This window comes from Callithrix jacchus, chromosome 6, assembly GCF_049354715.1.
Source record: "Callithrix jacchus isolate 240 chromosome 6, calJac240_pri, whole genome shotgun sequence".
NCBI classification, from domain to species: domain Eukaryota; kingdom Metazoa; phylum Chordata; class Mammalia; order Primates; family Cebidae; genus Callithrix; species Callithrix jacchus.
Window position 1 is genome coordinate 53,226,571 of NC_133507.1, and position 8,322 is coordinate 53,234,892.

General features: G+C 54.2%; 1 protein-coding gene across 3 annotated transcripts in view; it reads right to left on the reverse strand.

Annotated features, from left to right (window-relative positions):
- Window positions 1–8,322, reverse strand: part of HOXD3 (homeobox D3) — a 37,254-nt gene that overhangs the window by 8,929 nt on the left and 20,003 nt on the right. For 2 of the 3 annotated variants that reach the window (XM_078329104.1, XM_078329105.1), the window contains exon 5: window positions 1,547–1,638. The gene's annotated coding sequence lies outside the window, so the exon portion shown is untranslated. Of the gene's footprint in view, window positions 1–1,546; window positions 1,639–4,639; window positions 4,833–8,322 lie in introns of those variants that run through there. The other variant, XM_035304465.3, reaches the window with a different exon arrangement.

The following is an 8,322-nucleotide window of genomic DNA, read 5'->3' on the forward strand; positions in this document are numbered from 1 at the left end:
GCCACCTTATTTTTTCCAAGTCCTCAGCTGCCCTTTCCTCTCCCTCTTCCTCTCCTCCACCGTCTAATCCGGAGAACTGGCCAGGGCAGCCTCCCCAAACCCTGCTGGTGCCGTCCCCTGCTCCTTCTGGGAAAGGGGTGCCAAATAGATCTGGCTTGCCCTTTCTTGCAGTGATGGGAAGTTGCCCAACTCAGCTTGGAGGCTCAACCGCAGGCCCGGCATACAGGGCCAAACGGTTTCCCCCTGGAAGGATGGTATTCTCTGAGCGGCCACCGCCCGCTGCCCCGGCCCCGCCGGCCTGCCGCGCTCGCTGCGCCTCCAAAGCAGCCAAGCCCTGATACTTGCTCACCGCACTTAATTCTACCAGAGATCAATACCTAATATGATACCGAATAAATAAAAGGCGCTCACAGAGACCAGGGGACGGGGTTATTAAGCAGCTGGAGCTCTCACGGTGCATATCAATGCACCTGTCATTGTGGTTTGTAGCAAAATTTATGACTGCGACCACGGCGGCAGTAAACGCTTCAGTAAGGAATGAAAAGAAAAACACTTCCCAAGGCCCGGCACTTTTCAGAAGTGGAAAGCAGGCTCCGCGTAGGAGGCAGAGCAGCAAAAGAATTCCCTACTCCGCACTTTTCTCGCTCTCGCTCGCTTACCCTGCGAGCAGCGGGATTATATAAAGTGACCGGCGTCTGCCTCTGCTAGCAGCTCTGCTCCGAGGCCGAGAAGGGATGAACGCGCGCAGCCTCGCCGGGGATCAAAAATCTGCTGCCCGCAGTGGCCTCAGAAGCGAGGAGGCTCGTCCGACTCTCGGAGGCCGGCTTGGCGCTAGCTCCTGTGCTGGTGTTGGTGGAAAGGCTGAGGGTGCTTGGGAAGGGAGGAGGCGCCAGGCGCCAAGCTGTGGCTACAATCATCGTAAATCACCGACGAGTAGAGTCTGCCCATGCAAGTTGAAAGAGAAGGGGAAGGCTATGGAGGTTGCGGTCAGTTTCTCTCAAAATCCACTAGGGCTCAAGTAGGTCTCAGCGCCTCTCCCGGTTTTGCCTAAACCAGGGTCAGAAGCCCACGGATCTTTCTGGCGGCCAAGACCTTTGCTGAGCATCCTCATGCATTCGCTGGAACCGAGAAACGATTCTCCCCTTCCTGTTGGCTTTGCTACTTCGGGATTCGAAACCGCTGGTTTTCGGGTTTGATCGAAAGGGGGACTTTACGTTCTGCCCAAGTTCTCCCGATCTCTAAGCTTGAGCCTCTTTTGCTCTATAAGAAGCCTGGATACACCTTCTAAATCACTCTTATTTAGCCCAGATAACTTAATACTGTAATGCACCCTGTATTTAAGGCATTGGGCTCGCCCCATTAAAGCGCCATAAATTTGAAAGCCAGTAATCGGTTTTCATGTAACGGGCGGCAGTTTCTACTGAAGTGACCCACTTCAAAGCTGCCCTTTGTTCTACGTCTTGATGTATGAATTTTGAGATGGCTACCTTGAGTTGCAGGACAGATGGAAATGTAGTGGAAAATTTTTTAAATGATGCCCACTCACCACAATTATGTATGTGTGTGTTTTCTTGAATTTTGTCTTTAACTCTTTTTTGTAGGCTCTTCAGGTTTCTTTTGATATCTGTGGAGGCGGATCTGGAACAAAATGGAAAACTCTCAGTAGCAGCCGGCTCTGCTTACAAGCACTTACATATTGAAGGGCTTTTCCCACTTTAAGGGTGTCACAGTCAATATTACTATTGTATAAGGTACCGTGGCCATCCAGACGCCTTCTCCCCAGCAGAAAGCAGAGTCAGTTGGCTCCTAGGGATCGAGGGCCACTTTAATGACAAAATCCATGGCTGGGTGGGGGAGGGAAGAGCCCGGACCTGAGGAAAGCAGCCAGACCCTCCAGCCAGGGGGTGAGCCAAGTGGGTCAGAGATTCAGGGAAGCTAATCTGCTCTCCTTCTGTCCCCACCAAACTCTAAATGCTCCTCCAGGTCCCAATCCTGGAGACCAAACACCCTCTTAGGGGCAGAATAGAGAATAAAGGTGGGGGTTTGGTAGGGGAGGCTGCAGACTAGGGCATGAGGAAAGGACGGTAAATAGGCGTGGGTGGATCTTGGTCAGGGGCTGCTCTACAGAGCCTCAGTGAAGAGCGTGCTGGGCACTAGCTAGTTCCTGGTTTGTACATTAAATATCTGATGCTTTCCCTGAGTTTATTTATTCCGGTAAGTATCCACCACACTGTTGGCCCTGGGCTGCCCACTTCTGGGTCAGGATCAGACTGCAAATCGCCTAAGAAACAAACATCTTTTCCATCCACACCCAAAGCCACAGACCAAGCTCCCCCACCACTGTCACCACTCAGCGGGTGTCCACCCCCATCAGGTGAAAGAAGAGAGACAGAGTCCCGCTCTTGCATCTGCCCTGTGCAATTTGTCGACTCAGTAGTTTGCAAACACTAAACTACACCCGGGAAAGCCTCACACAAAGCGTTCCCGGAGCTTCTAAAGACTAGAGCGCGCAGCCATAAGCCTTTGAAGTGACCTTTGGCTTGCACCGCAATAACTCACCCCTTAATGAACACCCAACAGAAGCGCCTCGAAGAGATCCCAGCCCGGTAGGGCTCCTAACTTCGCGCAGTGGCTTCAGCTTCCCAGCCAGCCCGACCCAGGGGACACGCCACTCGACCGCCCCTCTCCCCCAAGCCCTTTTGGCTGGGCCGGGCCCTGAGGGTGGTGCGGAGGAGGCCCGAGGTACCAGGGCTCTCAAGCCAGCTGGTCCTGAAAGCTGCTTTATATAATACATTCACGTGGGCGGACGTCAACTTTCGCGCTTGATTATTTTTATTTATTTATTTTTTTAAAAAAGAGTTCTTTAGAAGTGGGAGCATCCCCTCAAAAAAAGAGCTAAGTTGGGAGGTTACCTGGTGCCGCCATCCCCTTATGCCTCTAGCTAGATTTTGTTTTTCTAGCCACGGAGGAACAGGGTAAGTTTGCCCCTGGGTGTCCGGGGTGCGCGGTGCGTGGTGAGCTGTTTGTTGGCATAGGAGGCTTGGGAAGGAGAAAGGAAAGAGGACCCCAAGTTGACTAAAGCTGGGCCACTAGAAAATCCTTCAGCACCTTCTCCCACGCTCCCCACCCTGCCCACCCACCATCCCACGCGGGCCCAACTTTGTCTCCTTGCTTGCCCAGAATCTCAGCCTTAACCGGGCCGGCTGTGGGCCACCAGTACTGGTGCCCTTTTTGGAGCCCAAAACGGGGAGAGCAGGAGCGAGCCGCATCGGCGAGCTGTCAGGGAAGAGCTGAGTCCAAGCGGCCCCAATCTTACACCTCATCCCTCAGCAGAACCCCAGGAAAACTCTTTAGGATAGGGCCAGCATGGAGCCTTGGTGGGGATTATTGAAATTTTCGGGGGAAGTTATAAGTGAGTGCTCCATGGGGCCAAATGAAATGCTGCTCGCGGTAATTGGATTCAGCTGACTAATCTGGCAGGCGCGCAGCTTCAAGGCAGCTAGCAAAGAAAAATGTCCAGCGACTTTAAGTTCTGATGGAGCCAAGCGCAGGCAATTGACAAAACAACTTTACTGCTCTCCTTTGATGGCGAAGCGCCTGGAAGTCGGTTCCTCTTCCGCTAGGGCCTGTCCCAACCTAAGCTAAGAGAGTCCTCCTTGCTTTTGAGGTTCCTTCCCCATAGGGGTCCAGTTGGGTCTGGCCCAGTGGCATTCCCATGAGCATGGAACCACTCACTGGAGCTCATGGAGCTGCTCACTCCATTCCTGGCCCGGAACGACCCAGGATGGGTTGTCTTCTCCTCTCCCAGCCAGGAGTCACAGGGAGCAAGTAAACAAAAGGAGAGATGGGATTCGGGAGCCACTATATAATTTAGCGTTCATTCAGGGTTCCTTGGGGAGAAGGACCCAGAAACTCTAAACCTTTTCTCTGCCACTATGGCAATCAAAAGCTTAGATTGATAAAAGGAAGTGTGGAGGAACCTCCCAAACTCTTCTGGGTAGTTTGGGGGTTCTCTCAAATGTGGGAGGGGGAGCACAGTAGCATTTTAATCTCCGAAGAAAAAAAATTAAGACAGCAGCAAGAGGTAAAGCCTGAGTGTGGAGCTGCTACCCGAACAATGCAGGGAGCTGGCTGGCCACCGAGTTTATTTTAAATTCATATAAATCAACCCGACTGCACCCAGCCCAGCAGCCGAAGACACACAATTAATATGACGCTCCATCTTACTTTGGCAGTGACCGTGTAAAAAAGTTTTTTTTAAATTTCTTTTTCAGTCCCTTCTCCTAACTGCACATTTAGCCCCCAAATATTTCCTCCAGCCCTCAGTCACCTCACCAGGTCCCCTCCTTAAACTGCTGCTACCACCCCTAATGCTGCCGGCCACCCTCCAAGCCTGGAAAGGTAGTGTCCTCCTAACCCTTTGGTAGGCGGGGAAAGTCCCCACAAAGCGCGCCTTGTTACGATTAATCACCGTCCTCGATGTATATGTAGCAGTGTATCTAGGTCTACGCGGGCTGCTTCACCAATTGGCAATAATCAAGATCACAGATTACACAAAATAAATCATATTTAGTATCCCGCTCAGGGCAGCAAGCAGCCCCGTGCCCAAAGATTTCCATTTTGTCATGCAATTGCTTACCTGGATCCCAATTTATCATAAACCTGGTGTCCTCGGCCTCAGAGTGGGCGCCAGTGGGGGGCAGAGCTAGCTTTCCCCCTTTGTCTGCAGACAACACTGTCCCAACCCTGGTCTTGCGCGCTTGCAGACGCGGCCATATACTCGAGCACACGGAATTCCCGGTAGAACGGAACCAGGCTGAGGTTCAACTACCAATAAACGCAGGAGGAACGAGTTCTTAGTCCCTGAGATGGCTTCGCCTGCGCTGCGCGCCCATCGGTCCACCCGCCCGCCCGCCCGCTCGTCCGCTCCAGGGCCCAGAGCGGCGGCCACCCGCGCCCCCACCCACTCCTGGGTTTCTGTCCAGCCCTCCCAGGACCCCCAGAGCTTGGGGTTTGTTTTGCTTGCGGAACGTGGTCCTTTCTGGATTTGGAGAGAGCCCCGGAAACCCCCTCAAAGTCAGGAAATACGGACGCTGCCTTCAAATGCAAGCATATTTGTTCACGTGACCCCGAGGGAAGATTGTACTGATTGAGGCTGAAACTTTCACGCCACCCAGCCCCGGAGCGCAGCCAGGCCTGGGGGCTGTAAGGGAGGCACAGGAGGCTTAGGACCTGGGCCCCTTCCCTGGGGCAGACGCGGATGGGCGTGGGGCTGAAGGAAAGAACTCCTTCTAGCTGCTCCTGGCCGACTTAGTCTAGGCCTGGACGCCCGCAGTGGGTTGGGGGCGTTGAGAGTCTCTCCCCACAACGACCTCTGACCCTGGCTGGGCCTTCCGCCAGACTGGTCCGGGAGTTGGAAATTTTAGAGGCTGCTTCTCTTAGAGGCGTCTCTGGAGACAGCTGTGGAGCAGCAGAGGCTCAGGGTACCCCTAGCTCCCTGGCCTCGCAGAGTACTCCGCATCCGTACGGACCCTCGCAAGGCGGCCTCCCCGCCGCCTAGGCCGACGCCCAGCTCTCCTCCTCCCAGGGCGAGGTGGTTATGTGGTGGCACAACACCCGCTCTGACCCTCAGGTGGAAGCCGCGGCTCTCGGCCCTGGCGGTCACCTCAGAAAATCCTGCCACTACCACCAGTCCGTGGCTTGTTCTGCGGACTCGGTCTGCGGCAGCCGAGTCGGCGCCACTTCTGAGATAGAGAAGGCGCGCGGCAGGCGGCCCGGACCCAGAACGACCTCCCCTCTCTGACCCCTGAGCACCCCAATCTTGTCCTTCGAGGCATGGAGCCGACTAGGCGCTGAGCCACTGCCCGCCGAGATCTATGTGACTCCAGATCTGGACAGGGCCCACAGATCCCATAGGCCCAGCGACTGCGAAGCCGCGACTTCCCGCTTCCTGCGGCGCCTCCAGGAAGGCATGGAAGACTGCGGAATGAGTCCTGGCTGGGCTAACCTGGGAGACGATGAAACTTCTATTTTAGAAATACTCAATCAAGACAGATTCCCACCACTCTCCGAGTGGCTGGTGGGAACAATTCTGCAGTGTGGGAAAAATAATTAAGCGTGCCAGGGACAGCAGTCGACCTCCTGGCCTGTAATGAGCGCCCAAGGCCCTCCCCAAGCCGGGCCCGCACTCGGGAATCCCGCACCACTGGAAACTCTCCATCCTATCCCTGAAGTCTTGGTTTCGTTGCCGACTCTGCTTTTCAGCGGCATCAGGCACAGTGAAATGCTCTATTGCTGATTGCAGGTTCTGAGACCGGCGAAAGCGCCCAGCAGCCATAGACAAGCACGGGAGGAGTGGGTAAGGTCCATCGCATCCCCACTACAGAGGCTCAGGAATGTCCTGGAGGCCCGAGCCCCCAGATCCTTCCACGAGCCCCTCCTTTTGTTCACCTGGCGGGACCTGGCCAGAAGCCCACTCGGGGCGTCTCTCGAAGCCGGATCCTGGGTGCCCCCAGCCCACCCCCCACCCGGAGGACTCCGCCCCCTAGCCTCCTGCCAGAGGCCGAGCCGGTGGCCCCGCAGCAAGTGTTAATCCCCAGCCAAAGAGGGGGGCTGCTTTGCGGGAATTTGTCTCCAGGAAAGGATCTAAGCCTTCTTCAATCGGAGCATATGTTCATAGAGCAATAAACCGGAAAGATTTACAGTCCTCGCCCGGCCCCCAACAGTCTCGCACCCTTTCAGGAATTACTTACGATGATTTATCACACCAACCCGGGCAATTGTCACACTGATAAAATAGCCCGGGCCGGTGCCCGCCAAGCCGGCCTTGGGAGGCTGTTGGCTGCCGGGCTGCCAGCAGGGCTGGGGAAGTTTTTGTGGGTTTCTCTCTGGGCCTACAAGAGGGTATCTAGGTGGGTTGGAGAGGGTGGGGGTGGGAGGAGAGACGATTCTCATTGAGAAAAATGCAAGCAGCTCAGTGAAAGCGCCCGGAATCTGCGCCCGAGTCACTCGCAAAGCACATAAACATTTGTCATCTTTGAATAATTGAATTAATGTGTTATTGTTTGAATGTATAATTCATAACGGAGGAAACTTTGTTCTGTCCTAACGGGGAAATATACATACACCAAAAAAGAAATGAAAACACACACACACACACACACACACACACAATCCCAAAACAACCACCATGCGCAGCCAGCCACGGCTAGCTGAAATCATTCTGAAAGCCAATGGAGGCATCTCACAGAAACAAGAGGGAAGGAGGCGGCTGAAGAGGCACCGGAGTCGGAGCTGTGAGCTGGAAGAAAAGAATGCCCGCTGCTGCCACAGTCCAGGTCCCTGGCAAGCTGGGGATAGGGTGGGACGGAGCCGAGTGGCTCTTAGGACACCGAATTTTCCTGGAGTGCCGGTGAAAAAAGGCAGAAACGAGAGCGAGCAGAGAGACAGCCTTCTGTAGCCCGCCCTGGCCGCTCCCCATCCTCCTTTCCCCAGGCTTCCCGTCGCCCCGGGGTCTCCCACTCGGGCTGCAGGGACTTCTAGCGTTTATTTTAGCTCTTCCAAAATAGAAATTAAAAATACACAAAAATAAAGGGGAAAGAAGGGGAAACTTGCTGGGGTGACAGAGGCAGCAGAACTTGGGTGGAGAGAGCGGAGCAGGGGAGAAACAACTCGGAAATCATTATCTGTTGGTTAAAACCTGCCTGGGGTAAAATTTCAACTCGATTTTATAGCCTTCTATTATGACGCAAAGAAAAATTTACGACCCTCGCTTGAAAAGAGGGCCAGGGCCTTTTCTCACCGGTTTAAGAATAGGCGGCAGATGCCGTGACAGCGACCATTGTTCCCGGTAGACACAGGCGACCGGGCAACCTCAGCCCGCGTGCGCCAGGCGCGTCCCCAGCCAGGCCGTTTTTTTTTTTTTTTTTTTTTTTTTTTTACAACTCCTGTTGTCTTGCAGCAGCCCGCGCGCACCTCACCCCTCACCCGCCACCCCCTAGCACCCTAGCGTCTCGCACAAACACCTCTCCCTGTCTCTGTCTCTGTTTCTCCTTCTCTCATACACACACGCGCGCGCGCGGACGCACGCACACTCACACACACACACACACACACACACACACACACACTCGGCCGCTCTCAGTAATTTTTCATAAGTGCAAAGCTTTGCTGAATCAAAGGTCACCATCCAAGCCACTAACAACTTCTCGCCGGCTCGCAGTTCCAAATCAGGAAGCAAAGGGAACTATTTGTCAGCAGCCGTGACAGCTAAGTTCATTAAGGATTTAAATCTGATGAAATAAAAGTTGCCAAAATATTTAC